The sequence below is a fragment of the Triticum urartu genome, chromosome 5A (genome assembly GCF_056163025.1).
Source record: "Triticum urartu cultivar PI428250 chromosome 5A, HENAU_Tu73, whole genome shotgun sequence".
In the NCBI taxonomy this organism is placed as follows: Eukaryota; Viridiplantae; Streptophyta; class Magnoliopsida; order Poales; family Poaceae; genus Triticum; species Triticum urartu.
In genome coordinates, this window is record NC_141877.1 from 465,369,029 (window position 1) to 465,385,628 (window position 16,600).

Sequence of the window (16,600 nt, forward strand, 5' to 3'; positions counted from 1 at the left end):
TCACCCCCAACTGGGTACCACTACTGATCATCAGGAAAGGAAACATAGTATCGTTGAGAGTCCTCGTCGAACTCCCACTTGAGCTCGAACGCGTCACCTGGAGCGGAATCATCGGGCCCTGCATCTGGTGTAATAGTAATCTGTGAGCCACAAGGACTCAGCAATCTCGCACCCTCACGATCAAGACTATTTAAGCTTATAGGTAAGGCAAGGTAAATATGTGGAGCTGCAGCAAGCGACTAGCAAATATGGTGGCTATCCAGTTCGCAAAGGAGAGCGAGAAGAGGAGGCAAAGCGCGAGCGAGAAACTAGAGAGCAACCTGCGCAAACATTACTCCAACACCGTGTCCACTTCCCGGACTCCGCCGAGAAGAGGCCATCACGGTAACACACTCAGTTGATTCATTTTAATTAAGTTAAGGTTCAAGTTATCTACAACCGGACATTAACAAATTCCCATCTGCCCATAACCGCGGGCACGGCTTTCAAAAGTTCAAATCCCTGCAGGGGAGTCCCAACTTAGCCCATGACAAGCTTTCACGGTCAACGAAGGAATAGACCTCCTCCAGAGACGTTCCGATCAGACTCGGTATGTCGGTTACTCAAGACACTTCGACAGGTTAAAACAAGACCAGCAACACCGCCCGAATGTGCCGACAAATCCCGATAGGAGCTGCACATATATCTTTCTCAGGGCACACTCAGATTGTCTTAGGTACGGGTAGGCCAGCCCAGAGTTGCCCCTGGTGGCCATCGGCAGCTGACAGGTGGACCAACATTCAGAGGAGCACTGGCCCGGGGGGGTTAATATAAGATGACCCTCGGGCTCCTGAAACCCAAGGGAAAAAAGGCTAGGTGGCAAATGGTAAAACCAAGGTTGGGCATTGCTGGAAAAGCTTTAATCAAGGCGAACTATCAAGGGGTTCCCATTATAACCCAACCGCGTAAGGAACACAAAATCCGGGAACATAACACCGATATGACGGAAACTAGGGCGGCAAGAGTGGAACAAAACACTAGGCGAGAGGCCGAGCCTTCCACCCTTTACCAAGTATATAGATGCATTAAGATAACAAGATAATATAATGATATCCCAACAAGTAAATAAATGTTCCAACAAGGAATGGCCTCCAATCTTCACCTGCAACTAGCAACGCTATAAGAGGGGCTGAGCAAAGCGGTAACATAGCCAATCAACGGTTTGCTAGGACATGGTGGGTTAGAGGTTTGACATGGCAATTTGGGAGGCTTGAAAGCAAATGGTAGGCATCGTAGCATTGGCATAGCAAAAGAGCGAGCAAACTAGCATAGCAAAGATGGTAGTGATTTCGAGGGTATGATCATCTTGCCTGCAAAGTTGTCAGAGTTGACTGGATCCTCGAAAGCAAACTCAACGGGATCCTCGTTAGCAAACTCATCTCCTGGCTCTAACCAAACAAGACAAACAAGCAAACGGAACACAATCAACCACGTGCAAGACTCAAACAATATGATGCGATGATGGTATGCTATGCGGGATGCGATGCGGGATGCATATGCAAGATGTGACAAGGGATGCATGAACCTGGCCTCAACTTGGAAATCCAAGTGTGCCACTGGAAATATGAGATGAAATCGCTTGAAAACGATATAAAGAACGCCGGAATCGGAGTTACGGTTTGGAAATGGCAAGCGATTCAAATGACACCGGTCTGCGATTTACAGCAAGTAACCATCTAAATGCAAGGAGATGAACAAGCTACAGCACCCAAACATGACAACAAAATACATGGCAGGGATGCATACAAGATGCTTAACAAAAATCTAGCACTGAGCTACGGCCAATTCATCCATTAACAGGTTCAAACAAGCATGGCAAAAATGCATTTGACGAACAGATTTCAGACTTAGTGAAATTAACACTTGTCTGGAATTTCAGATCAGATAGCACTCTTCGGAGCAACAAAACTACATGCTACAGGAGCTGAACATGGCACAGTAAAGCATGGAATGGAGCTACTCAAAGAGCTTAACAAAAGTCCCTTAGTGACCTTGAGCCAAAAGGGATCAGAAAATACAATTGCAAGCATGTGAACATAGCAAAAACATAATCAGTTTTCAGACTTAGTGAAAACTGGCACATGCTGAAACATAACTCAAGTAGGCATGTTTACGAGCTCGATGCACTCACTACGGTGCAAGTCATGAAAAGATAAGCATACATCTATCAAGAACACACAAAACGCAAGCTAGACATGGCAACAAAAATAACATAGCATGCACGGATCAACTACAACATCATCGGCAAAATTGCAAACAAGTTGACAATCTGCCCAGATTCACAAAGTAGCAAAAGTAGAGCTCGATTGACTCAAGCTAGGGTGCTCCATAATTGCAAACAAAGACATGAATGGATAGAGCACTACAAGATTAAAAAAACATCCTTACTGATCATCCTCAAAAGAGGCACGGATCACTAGGAAACAACATGAACATATGAGCATATGAGATAAACAGATCAAGGACTTAGTGGAAATGCTAAGTCCCTGAAATCAGAATTACTAAGTGCACCACTTTGCAAGCTTGTGCTAGTCACCACACACATCACAAAAATACATCGGTTGCACCTTTGGAAATATGACAAAACCCTTAACAAAACATATGTATAGCTCATGGGCATATCAGGCACACAATAATCATGGCAAAAATGACAAAAAAGCTAAATGGAGTAGCAGATCTGACAATTATCTCAAGTAGCCCTCTTCTAACAGCATTTCGGGCATCAAGATGAACTCAAATGAAAATGATTCAATGGAATGAAATGATGTACTCTCTGAGATGAACATTTTGATATGCTATATGCATGAATCGGAGCTACGGATGCAAAGTTACGAGGCCATGAACAGGAGCACATGGGTCTGAGAATTCGGGGACTTAGATGAATTTTAACCTCCGGATCTAGGGTTTGACCCGGGCACGCAAAACAAGGTTCGTCGTCGGGGCTTCACCGGAGTTCGCCGGAGTTGGGGTCGGAGAAGACGTGGAGGAGGCCGGCCGGGGCGAGGTCGTCGGCGGGGCGGCTTCCACGGCGCGGGGTGCCGGCAGCCACGGGCGGCGCGGGCGGCGAGCGGCGGTGCGCGCGCTGGAGGGGAGGCGGCGGCGAGCTCCGGCCGGGCGGGGTCGGGCGGCCGCGGGCGCGAGGAGGCGGGTGGTGGCGGCTCCGCAGCGGATGGGCCTCGGGAGCCCGATCTGGGCCTCCCGGGCCGGCGGCGACGAAGTGGGGCGGCGGCGTGGACCAATGGCGCGATGCCACATGGCGGCAGCGGGGGCAGGCCGGACGTGTCCGTCCGCGGGGCAAGTGTCCGGCGGTGCGCGATGAGGGTGGATCTAGGGTTTCATCCGTGATTTCGAGTGGGGGTCTTTAAATAGAGGTAGAGGGAGCTAGGAGAGTCCAAATGAGGTGCGGTTTTCGGCCACGCGATCGTGATCGAACGCTCTAGATGATGGAGCAGGTTTAGGTGGGTTTTGGGCCAAATTGGAGGGGTGTTGGGCTACAACACACACGAGGCCTTTTCGGTCCCTCGGTTAACCGTTGGAGTATCAAACGAAGTCCAAATGGTACGAAACTTGACAGGCGGTCTACCGGTAGTAAACCAAGGCCTCTTGGAAAGTCTCGGTCCAATCCGGAAATGTTTAAACCCCACACACGAAAGAAAGCTAGAAATGACCACCGGAGGAGAACGAAGCGCCGGAATGCAAAACGGACAACGGGGAAAATGCTCGAATGCATGAGATGAACACGTATGCAAATGCAATGCACATGATGACATGGTATGAGATGCATGACAACGATAAAAAAAACACGAGACAAAGACCCGAACCCGAGAAAATAAAATAATTTAACGCCGGAAACGACAAGAGTTGGAGTACAATTTGGGAAAGTTACATCCGGGGTGTTACAGGCAGGCAGCTCGAGGAGGGAGAGACGCCCTTCCTCAGCCCTGGCGCACTTGGTTGCCAAGTTGAACAACTCCAAGGAAGTGCACAGGTCTTCATGCATCGCCAGCTCCTCCTTCATCTTGACATCGCGCACGCCGTCGGAGAAGGCTGAGATGATGGCCTCCTCGGTCACCTTGGGAATCTTGAGGCGTGCGTTGTTGAAGCGCTGGATGTACTTATGCAGGGTCTCTCCGGGTTGTTGCTTGATGCGGCGCATGTCGCTCATGGCGGGTGGCCGGTCGCGAGTACCTTGGAAGTTGGCGATGAAGCGGGTGCGCATCTCGTCCCAGGAGGAGATCGTGACTGGAGCCAGGTTCAGGAGCCAGGTGCGGGCCCCGTCCTTGAGCGCCACGGGAAACCAGTTCGCCATGACCTTCTCGTCTCCGTTGGCAGCTTTGATGCCCAGCTCATAGAGCTGGAGGAACTCTGCAGGGTCGGCCGTGCCGTCGTAACGAGGAGGCGAGTATGGCTTGAACTTGCCGGGCCACGCGACGCTGCGTAGCTCGGTGGTGAAGGCACGGCAGCCTGCTGTGGCCACGGGAGGCCTTGGGTGGCGGAGAGCTTGGTCTTGCATGTCCCCACGCGCTGCAGCTGGGAGCAGCGCGGGGTCTTGACGTGCGGGAGCAGGAGCATGGTCGCGACGTGCTGGAGCAGGGAGCGCCCGGGCAGCTTCTTGCGGGCGAGCGACTTCTTGGCAGCTCTGCTCTTGCCGTGCTGGCACCTGACGGAGCGGGTTCCGCCCAGGGGCCACGCGCCTTAGAGCCATGGTGCCTTCTTGAGGAGGCGGCTGGGGCGCCCCCGGAGCTTCGTCGCCCGCGCGGGGCGAGGTGCGGTGCAGCGGAACGGATGGCGCAGGAGAGCCCCCTGCGGCGTGGACAAGCTCGGCGACGCGGTCGAGCCATTCTTCGTAGACGTCGTCGACGGGACGGTAGCGCAGGAGCTCGTTTGCCGCGATGAGCGCAGCTCGAGCCTCCATGGGTGCGCGGAGAGCGCGGGACGAAGAACCAGCTGGGGTGAGCGGGGGAGTAGCGGTGCGGCCGTCTTGCCACACGGACGGATGCTGAGACAACGCTTGCTTCTCGTTCCCCGCCGGGCCGGTGGCAGCGTTGACGGCAGGTGATGGGGAATGGCGAGGACGCCCGCCGACAGGAGCCGTCTGGGCGACGCGGGAAGCGAGAGCGGCCCGGCGCTCGGCGCGGGCCCGACAAGCGTCAGACATGGACGCGATGGTCGGAGGAGAACGGGGTGGTGGAAGACGAATTCCGGCGCACCCCTACCTGGCGCGCCAAATGTCGGATTTCGGGTTCCGGCAGACCCTTGAGGTTCGAACACTGGGGTGCGCGCGGAGATTTCGCCTTCTACCTGCCTGCGCCCCACCGCCGTGCTAAGATCTAAGCTATGGAAAGAACATTACAAGAGACACGGAGTTTATACTGGTTCGGGCCACCGTTGTGGTGTAATACCCTACTCCAGTGTGTGGTGTGGTGGATTGCCTCTTGGGCTGATGATGATGAGCAATACAAGGAAGAACAGCCTCGCGAGGGTCTGTTCTTGGCTGGGGCGATGGACTGCTGGGAGGAGTTCAATCACCCTTCTCTCTCTCTCTTCTCGATTCTCTCTCCGATTTCGATCCGATCTTGTTTCTGGGTTGGCCGATTCTAGATCCTCCCTTCTTGATCGCGACCCGATCCCAGCTTGTTTCTGGGTTGGCCGATTCTCGATCCCCTCTACCCTGGGTGTGGCTAGTCCTATTTAGAGGTAAAGGCCCTGGGCCTCTTCCCAAATATTGAGCGGGAAGGGCGCCAACAATTGGCCATTTTGAAGGGGAACATCTGGTACACTTATCCTGACTAAAGTTGGTCCTCGCCTGCCAAAGGCTCTGGTGGTGACGCTGGCTTGGGCTCCACAATGACTTCCTCCCTGCCGTTGGACTGGTCTTGGTCTCGTTGCACCGAAATGGGTGCCTTTGCTTGATGCTCTCGCCTGCGCTTGCTCCCTTTGCACCAAAGAGGAAAGGAGGACACTGGGCGGGCTGGCGCCCGCCTGGCACCCTTGGTCGTCATGGCTTGCGTCACGGGCACCTCGTGAGGTACCCCGCCTTGATCTCTCCGCCTCCTCGCGAGCCAGCCTGATGAGGCCGTGCCTGAGGAAGCTCCGTGTCGTCCGCCCCACGAGGCTTGGCCCCTCGCGAGGGTCTTGGGTCTGCGCTGATGAAGATGGGCCACGCTGGGCCCCCTTTTGAGCCACGCCGCAGGCCGCAGGCAAGCAAGTCTGGGGACCCCCGTTCCCAGAACGCCCACAGGCCCTACGGGCACCTTCAATGCAGACGGAGCGCTTGATGACTTCGAGCCTCGGACAGGCCCCCACCAGCCGCCGCACCAGCCCGAAATAGCTCCCAGGAAGAGCCTCTCCAGGCCACAGCCGAACTATGAGGCCCTTCATGGCCTGTTCGGCCGCCTTGTGGAGCTCGACCAGTTGCTTTAGCTGGTCGCTCAGGGGCACGGGGTGTCCGGCCTTAGCATACTGGGACCAGAACACCTTCTCCGTCGAGTTGCCCTCCTCGGCTCGATAGAATGCGGCGGCATCGGACACGCTACCGGGAAGATCTGCGAATGCCCCTGGAGAGCTCCGGATTCGGGTAAGTAACAAGTAACTCACGTTTACGTGTTTGCTTTGCATAAAGAATGCCTTAACCGCCGCTATCTTTTTCACCGCATCCAACTCCTGGAGGGCCTTCTGGGATTCGGCCTTGGCAGACTTGGCGTTTTTAATAGCCGCCGCGAGCTCGGACGCTCGCGTCTTTGAGTCAAGCTCCAAACTCTCATGTTTTTTCACGAGAGCCTGGAGCTCTTGCTGCACCTTGCCAATCTGGGCCTCATACTTCTCCAGCTTGGTGCGCTCCGTGGCCGCCCTCTTCTCGTCCTCGAGCAGCACTTGCTTAAGGGTCGCCACCTCAGCCGTGGCCCCTACAATAGCCACGATAATCCTGTCATTTTTTGCAATTGCACTTTTTTATATATATTTAAACAAGGAATTTCTTACCTTCATTGTCCTCGAGTTGCTTCTTGGCACGCCCGAGCTCTTGCTCGGACTGCTCGAGGTTCTGCTTTAGCGTGTCCACTTCCGCAGTCAGTGCGGTGGACGCCAGTAGAGAAGCCTGCATACGCATATTGACTCCTTTTTGTTAGACTCCTGCGAATTTTACTTGATCCTCTATTCGGCTTTTCTTCCCGAATGCCAAACAGAGCATCAGGGGCTACTGTCTATACGGTAATATTATTTACACATTCTTTACGTACCTCAAAGCCTGTTAAAAGGCTAGTACAAGCTTCAGTCAGTCCGCTCTTGGCGGACTGAACCTTCTGGACCACCGCACTCAAAATGGTGCGGTGCTCCTCGTCGATGGAGGCGCCTTTGAGCACCTCCAACAGATTGTCCGGCGCCTCCGGTTGCACGGGGGTCACCGGCACGGTGGGCTTGCTCCTCTTGGAAGGAGGTCGCCCGCCGGACTCTAGAACCTTTGAAGGTTCCGGAGCGGTGTCCAGCCTAGAGCCGGACTTGGAGCCCTGGGGGGTTTTATCCCCTTTACTCCTGGAGTTCGGGAGGTCGCCTTGCGGCGCCTCTAGGACCACCTCCTCCTGGCTTGGAACCTGTTGGGACAACACTTCGGCGTTGTCCATAGGGCGGGGGGAGGTAGCCGCCGGAAGCGAGTTCACATCCGACGAGTCCAGTGAACCACTCGACGACGTGTCGAGCCGGTCTTTGGGTGGGCTGCATAATCATATTCGGCATAAGGGAAGCTGTGCAATAAAGGAATACTATGAATTACTCTGGTATCCGGATACTTACGATTTCGCCAGGGGCTTGGCCCTGAGCGGCCACTCCTCTCCGCCGTCGTCGGCGTCGGTGGAGTAGTCCGGGGGAAGGGTTCTCCCCTTCTTGGACCCTTCGGCCTCCCCAGTGAGGGCGGCCTTCCTTTTCTTCTCTCCTCCCGCTGGGGGGGGAGAGGTCTCTTCTTCCTCCTCCTCGTCTTCACGGAAGGAATGTGCCTTGGAGTCGTCGAATGATGAACCCGACACCTCCTGGCGCCGGGCACTCTTTCAAGTCCCCGTGGCCTTCTTCGTGGCCTTCTTCTCCGGCACCACATGGGGCGCCGGAACCAGCAGCTTCGCCAAGCGGGCATCGGCTGGGTCTTCGGGCAAAGGAGCCGGACAGTCGATCTGTCCGGACTTCGCCTGCCAAACCTGTCAAAGGTAAGGGAGCTTAGATCCCGCATAGAGTTAAACTATGAAAAACTAATACCATGTAAAAGGTACAAACAACTTACCACGCTAGCATGATGCTGCGCGCTGAATCCGCGATCCTCGGTAGCGGATGCGGGAGCCTCGGCGCCCTTGAAAAGAACCTTCCAGGCATCTTCTTACATCGTGTCAAAGAGCCTGCTCATAGTTCGGTGCTGCGCCGGGTTGAACTCCCATAGATTGGAGGCCCACTGTTGACACGGGAGGATCTGGCGGATGAGCATAACCTGGACTACGTTGACAAGCTTGAGCTGCTTGTCCACCAGGGTTTGGATGCATGTTTGCAGTCCAGTCACCTCTCCTTTGCTGCCCCACGACAGGCCCGTCTCTTTCCAGGACATGAGCCGCGTTGGGGGTCCGGACCGGAACTCGGGGGCTGCGACCCACTCAGGGTCGCGCGGCTCGGTGATGTAAAACCACCCCGATTTCCACCCCTTTAGGGTCTCCACATAGGAGCCCTCGAGCCATAAGACGTTGGGCATCTTGCCCACCATGGCGCCTCCACACTCCGCCTGGTTGCCGCGCACCACCTTCAGCTTGACGTTGAAAGTCTTGAGCCATAGGCCGAAATGGGGGCGGATGCAGAGAAAAGCCTCGCACACGACGATAAATGCCGAGATGTTGAGGATGAAGTTCGGGGCCATATCATGGAAATCCAGGCCATAGTAGAACATGAGTCCCCGGACGAATGGGTGGATAGGAAAGCCCAGTCCGCGAAGGAAGTGGGGAAGGAATACTACCCTCTCATGGGGCCTTGGGGTGGGGAGGAGTTGCCCCTCTTCGGGAAGCCGATGCGCGATGTCGTTAGACAAGTATTCGGCCATCCTCAGTTTTTTGATGTGTCCCTCCGTGACGGAGGAGACCATCCATTTGCCTCCCGCTCCGGACATGTCTGGAGAAGGTTGAGGTAGGGAGTGCGGACTTGGGCGCTGGAGCTCGAGTGCGCGAAAATGGATAGGCAAAGGAAGAAGAAGGCGTAGGTAAAAAGGTGGATCCTTATCCCCTTATATGGGTGGACGCAACTATGTGTCCCCACCGGCCTGGTAAAACTCGCTTATCTCCAAGCGCCGTAATCAATGGAGCGGTTGGGTTACCCACGCCCGTATTGATGAGAATCCCGGAATAAGGGGACACGGTCTCTGCTTTAACAAGACGTGCCAAGGAAACCGCCTCGCATGACGCGCTGAGGTGGGATAATAAAACGATTCGGATAAAGGCTCGGCCGTGGTGTGTCACACTACGGAATACGTCAGCAGATTAGATTTGTGTAAATATTATTCTCTCTATGGCAATATGTGGAAACTTATTTTGCAGATCCAGACACTATCTTTGTGTTCAAAATCTTCTATGAAGTACTTGGAGGAGGAACCTGCCTTGCAATGCCGAAGACAATCTGCGCGCCGGACTCGTCGTCATTGAAGCCTGGTTCAGGGGCTACTGAGGGAGTCCTGGATTAGGGGTTGTCCGGATGGCTGGACTATACCTTCAGCCGGACTCCTGGACTATGAAGATACAAGATTGAAGACTTCGTCCCATGTCCGGAAGGGACTTTCCTTGTCGTGGAAGGCAAGCTTGGCGATACGGATATGTAGATCTCCTACCATTGTAACCGACTTTGTGTAACCCTAACCCTCTCCGGTGTCTATATAAACCGGAGGGTTTTAGTCCGTAGGACAACATACAGAACAACAATCATACCATAGGCTAGCTTCTAGGGTTTAGCCTCTCTGATCTTGTGGTAGATCTACTCTTGTACTACCCATATCATCAATATTAATCAAGCGGGACGTAGGGTTTTACCTCCATCGAGAGGGCCCAAACCTGGGTAAAACTTTGTGTCCCTTGCCTCCTGTTACCATCCGGCCTAGACGCACAGTTCGGGAGCCCCTACCCAATATCCGCCGGTTTTGACACTGACACCCATTCTTGAAACGGGGATCCATTCCCATACTCATGGCCTTAACATACGGATGGCTATGTCTCTCAGCCGAGATCTCTGGCTTGGTCCACTTGACAAGAGGCATATTTCGGAGGTCACGCCTGCCCGGAATGGCTTGCTCCGGACTAGACTCCTCTTCCTCTTCTTCATCTTCCTCACCACGATCATCTTCTTCTTCTATCTCATCATCTTGTGAGTCATATTCTTCCTCAGAATCATCGGAAGCCTCAACAACGGGCCGCTTTGAGGCTGCACGGCGAGCACGGCCCTGACCTGACCCAGACCCCTGACCCATGCCTTCAGACGGCTGACGACGAGCAATGGTGAAGTCCTTTGATCCTCCTTTTGCACGCTTGCGACGAAGCTCAAACCTCTTGTCAGCGGAGCTGAAACACACGCAAACACCCAACAACAGAAAGCACGAGACACAAATGAGTACAAGTGCAAGATGAATGGCAAGGAGATAGACAAAAATCTAGGCAAAAGTTCCTGGATAGCCCGTGTGCATGGGGGTTTAGACCCCGTGGCACGGGGGCCCGTGCGCACGGTACAGGACCGTGGGCACGGGGCCCCATGCGCACAGGGGTCAAACACCCCATGGACACGGGGGTCTCCCAGCGACAGCCACTACCAGAATGAACTCCGGGAGTGGGTGTAGTAGAGGGACCAACGGATCTAAGCACTAGACTTATCTACAAGCTAGTTGAGGCCAAACGAATCTAGGGAGCAAAGAAACCCTAAATCTAGAACAAAAGAAAGGAACTCAAGGAGATAGATCAAGTGGACAAGACGAACCGGAGGAGGACCCCATCTGGATGCAGATCCACGGAGGAGGAACCCCGGTGAAGCCTGGAGGAGCTCCGATGAGTGGAGGCGATGGCGGCGGCGCTGGAGGCTTCCTGGGGAGTGGAGGGGGCGAATGGGTGGAAATGAACCCGACCCCCCCCCACGCCCCACCTCTTCAGGACCAGAAACCGCAGACCCCGTGCGCACGGGCTAAGGATCCCCGTGCGCACGGGGGTCCCGTGCACACGGTACAGAGCCCATGCGCACGGGGGCCCCGTGTGCACGGTGTAGGCCCGTGCGCACGAGGTATTCAGGAACTTTGACATGAGTGGATTTTTAAATACAGGGCTGAGTGTATACTCTTACCCCTACTTCACAAAGCACTCGGTCTACATTTCTGAATACGCTGTGAGGAAAGTCCTACACTATGGAAAGGGTATATGTGGAGCACTTGTACCAAAAGAGAAGCGAGGAGAACCAACCAAAAAAGAAAAGAAACAACACACCACACAAGCGAAACAAACACGGACACAACCCTCAAGCGAGGGCGGTGGCCGAGGCCACCATGTTTGAGTTTACTTGGTATGGCACCGCGAAGATATGAACCTTGGGCCCAAGACCAATACTCATCTTTGAAGCACAAGTACCACCTAAAGTGGCTTATGTGAAAGTTGTGTTTGTTTTATGCACTTCTAGGATAAGATAGCTCATGAGTTGAGCTAGCTCCCCCTAGACATGTGCCTACATCTAAGCAAGATGGTACATGAGTATGTGTGTGTGAGCAAGAGTTTCATCCGAAGTTACTAATATCCACGATATTTAGCTCATGCCTTAACTCGCGGAATCTTGCTTTGTCAGGGGGCTTGGTGAAGATGTCTGCTAGTTGATTCTCGGTGTTGACATGGAGTAACTCAATGTTTCCCTTGGCCACATGATCTCTAATGAAATGATGACGAATCTCAATATGCTTGGTCTTGATATGTTGAACCGGATTCTCGGCGATCTTGATGGCACTTTCATTGTCACACCAAAGAGGCACTTTATCACATTTGACACCGTAATCCATCAAATTTGCCTCATCCATAATAATTGGGCACAACAACTTCCGGCAGCAATATACTCGGCTTCGGCTGTGGAGAGAGATATACAATTTTGCTTCTTTGAAGACTAACTTACCAACGATCTCCCTAGGAATTGACATGAGCCGGATGTGGACTTGCGATCAACCTTGTCTCCGGCCCAATCTGAATCCGAGTAACCCATTAACTCAAATGATGATCCCTAGGGATACCAAAGGCCCAAGTTTGGGGTATGAACCAAATATCGAAGGATCCTTTTCACTGTCGAATAGTGGCTCTCCTTAGGAGCAGATTGAAATCTTGCACACATACACACACTCAACATAATAACTGGCCTAGATGCACAAAGGTAAAGCAAGGAACCGATCATAGAGCGATATACCTTTTGATCCACTTCTTTACCATTTGGATCAAGATGAAGTTGACCATTTGTGGCCATGGGTGTCTTCATTGGCTTGACATCTTGCATTTTGAATCTCTTTAGCATGTCTTGGATATAACGAGATTGATTGATGAAGGTTCCGCCTCTCAATTGCTTCACTTGAAAACTGAGAAAGAACTTCAACTCTCCCATCATGCTCATCGTAAATTACTTAGTCATAAGATTCTCAAACTCAACGTTAATAGCATGGTTAGTTGACCCAAAGATAATATCATCAACATATATTTGGCAGACAAACAACTCTCCTTTTACCCTCTTCGTAAAGAGAGTGGAATCTATTACCCCAATCTGGAACCCCTTCTCGCTTAGGAACGCCGTAAGGTGATCATACCAAGCATGAGGTGCTTGTTCGAGTCCATAGAGTGCCTTATGGAGTTCATAAATGTGAGAGGGATGATCGGGGTCTTCAAAACCGGGAGGTTGCTTGACATACACCAACTCCTTAAGAGGACCATTAAGAAATGCGCTCTTAACATCCATTTGATATAATTTGAAATCATGATGAGAGGCATAAGCAAGCAAGATGCGAATGGATTCGAGACGGGCAACGGGGGCAAAAGTTTCACCAAAGTCCAAACCTTCAACTTGGGTCAAACCTTGTGCCACTAACCTTGCCTTGTTCCTTATTACTTGTCCATATTCATCTTGTTTGTTCTTGAAAATCCACTTTGTTCCAATGACATTATGAAATTACTTGGGTCTTTCTACAAGGGTCCACACTTTGTTGCGTGTGAAGTTGTTGAGTTCTTCATGCATGGCATCTATCCAATCCGGATCGTCAAGTGCATCTTCCACCTTAAGGGGTTCAACACAAGAGACAAACGAGTGATGTTCACAAAAGTTTTCCAAACGTCTACGAGTAGTTACCCCCTTTTTGATGCTTCCGTAGATGTTCTCGGTGAGGTGTTGAAGATGTTTCAGCTTGGCGGACACTTTTTGCTCTTTGCGGTCAAGCTCTTCTTCACTTGGTTTTGGACTTGATGAAGAAGCTTGCCCTTGAGATTGCTTTAGCCTTGGAGACACTCTTTTCTTTGCAACCACAGGTTCTTGCTCAATAGGAAGTGATGACGATGAAGACACTTGTGGTTGGGGTTGATCTTGATCTTAATCAGTACTTTGAGCTTGATCTTGAGCCTCAATGATTGGTTCTTCATTATTCGGAAGAGTTTGCTCTTGATCTTGCTCAGGAATATGAGGGTCTTGATCTTGTTCTTGGATAGGTTCATTATTTCCCGAAGCATCTTGTACAAGTGGTGTCGGTGATGACTTCCCTTGTAGAAAATCCTCAAGAGGGGCTCTTACTCCTTCTTCTTCTACTTGGACATGGGGTGTTTCTTATGGAAGAATGTGGCCTATCCCCATTGTCCTTATAGCTTGTGAAGGAGCCTCATCACCTACAATACTAGGAACAATTTGCTCCATACGGGAGCCATTATCTTCATCAAACTCCACATTTACCGTTTCCTCAATGCATCCGGTGGATTTATTGAGAACTTGGTAAGCATGAGAGTTTGATGCATATCCAACAAATATGCCCTCATAAGTTCTAGACTCAAATTTAGCTAACCGGTATTTTTTGTTTAAAATGAAACACTTACAACCGAATACCCGGAAGTATTTGACGTTGGGATTTCTCCCGATTAGGATCTTATAAGGGGTCTTGTTCTTGAGCTTGCGAAGATAAAGCCGGTTTGAAGCATGGCACGCGGTGTTGATGGCTTCTGCCCAAAGCTTGTATGGTGATTTGTACTCATCAAGCATGGTCCTAGCCATCTCAATAAGAGTCTGTTTCTTCCTCTCCACAACACCATTTTGTTGGGGAGTATATGGTGCGGTATATTGGTGCTTTATCCCCTCTTCACTCAAGAATTCATCCATTGTATAGTTTTTGAACTCGGTGCCATTGTCACTTTGGATTGCCTTGATCTCACAGTTATGTTGACGTTGAGCTTCTTTGGCAAAGTTGATGAAGGTTTCTTGAGTTTCATCTTTAGTCTTGAGAAAGAACACCCAAGTATATCTTGTGAAGTCATCAACAATGACAAGGCAATATCTCCTTCCTCCCAAACTATCATATGTTGGAGGCCCAAATAGATCCAAATGGATGAGCTCGAGGGGCCTCAAGGTGGTGATGATAGTCTTTACTTTATGAGCTTTTGATGAAGCTTCCCGGCAATGCAAGCACTACAAGGACGATCTTTGGCAAAAGACACATTGGTTAGTCCAAGAATGTGCTCCCCCTTTAAGAGAGCTTGTAAATTTCTCATGCCCACGTGGGCTAGCCTACGGTGCCATAGCCACCCCACGTCGGCCTTGGCCATTAGGCATGTTGCAAGATGAGTTTTCTCTTTCGAGAAATCAACCACGTAAAGGTTTTCTTCAACATGCCCAACGAAGACCACTTTGAGATTGCTTCTCTTAAAGACGGTCACATGGAATTCACCAAAATGTGAATCATAACCGGCACGAGCCAATTGAATAGTAGAAAGTAAGTTGTAGTGAAGGGATTGGACAAGCATGACATTTGAAAGAGATGAATCATTAGATATTACTACCTTGCCCAAACCCAATACCTTTCCCTTGCTATTGTCACTGAAGGAGATGTTCGAAGAGGCCTTGAGTGAATCAACGAACTCCACAAGCATCTCCCTTTCTCCGGTCATATGATTGGTGCATCCACTGTCGATCACCCATTGAGTTCCACCGGAGACATAGTCCTACAATAATCAAGCTTTGGTTATAGGTACCCATTTTGCAATGGGTCCTGGTGAGTTAGCAACGAGGGTCTTGGGAACCCAAATAGTCCAAGCATAATCATCATAGTTAGTTCCAACAAATTTTGCAAAGGTATAGCCAGCATCTCCTCTCATGAGAACATATGATGGATTGTTCTTGCCGGCAAAATTCTTGGGAATGGCCTTGTCCCTGATGACCTTTCCATTCCCAACACCCTTCATTTCCTTCTCCTTCTCCTTGTGCCCTTCTTGCACAAACACTACCTTTTGGGGAGGGGAAGGAGTCGGACCGATCTTCTTGTTGTTCTTCTTCTTCTTTTTCTTACCACTCTTAGATGCGGATTAAACCCAACTCCCTCCTTGGCAACACACTCCTTTTGGTTGCTCAAGAGATCGTTTAGGTTTTTCTCCCCTTGGATGCATGATACAAGCCCTTTCTCAATTTGAGATTTCAACTTCTTATTTTCCTCTTGAAGGAAGGTGCAATCATGAGCAAAGTTAGCCGTACAAGCATCATCGTTTAAATCTATATGAGGTACGGAAGTGAGAGCCTTAATAGTTGTAGCTTTTAGTTGAGCATAAGACTCGGTGAGGGCAATGAGGTCACCTTTGACAACCTTGGAACTAATCACAAAGAAGTCATGCTCCTCAACAAGTCTTGTATGGTCAACTAGAAGCTTTTCAACTCTAATGTTAAGAGCATCTTTATTCTCAAGAGCAAGTTGCAAAGCATCATTGGTTTTAACAAAGTCAATTTGATGAGCAGATAAGGCTTCCTCAAGTGATGCTCTCATGACACTCTCTTCATTAAGTCCGTGCTCGAGGAGATCAACTCTCTCTTTTCCTCTATAAGGAGGTTCTCAACGTTCTCAATAAAGCCATCGCGTTCGGCAAGTGACTTAAGGAGATCGCCAAAATGAGCACGAGCTTCACCATGAAGAGTTTTCATGAAAGCCATTAAGGATTCCTCATCATTATCCACACCCTCCTCACACTCATCCTCCACTATCTCACATGAGACATTGGGAGTGTAGGTGTCGGGTTTCTTGGTTTGGACTTTGTTTTTACCTCTTTGGCCATGAGGCACCGATGAGTGAATGGCTTGTCCTCGTTTGGAGAGTCGAAGAGGCCGGTGGTGGAGGAGGAGGTAGTGGCATGCATGGCAAAGGTGGTCGTGCCCACTTGATCATCATCACCATCATCTTCATCTCCAGACATGTATTCTTCATGAACAAGAGCCTTGTCATCCTTCCTCTTTGCAAACTTGGTGAACTTCTTCTTCTTAAGCACAAGCTTCTCGGACTTGTCTTCACGTCTCTCATATGGATAATCATGAACAA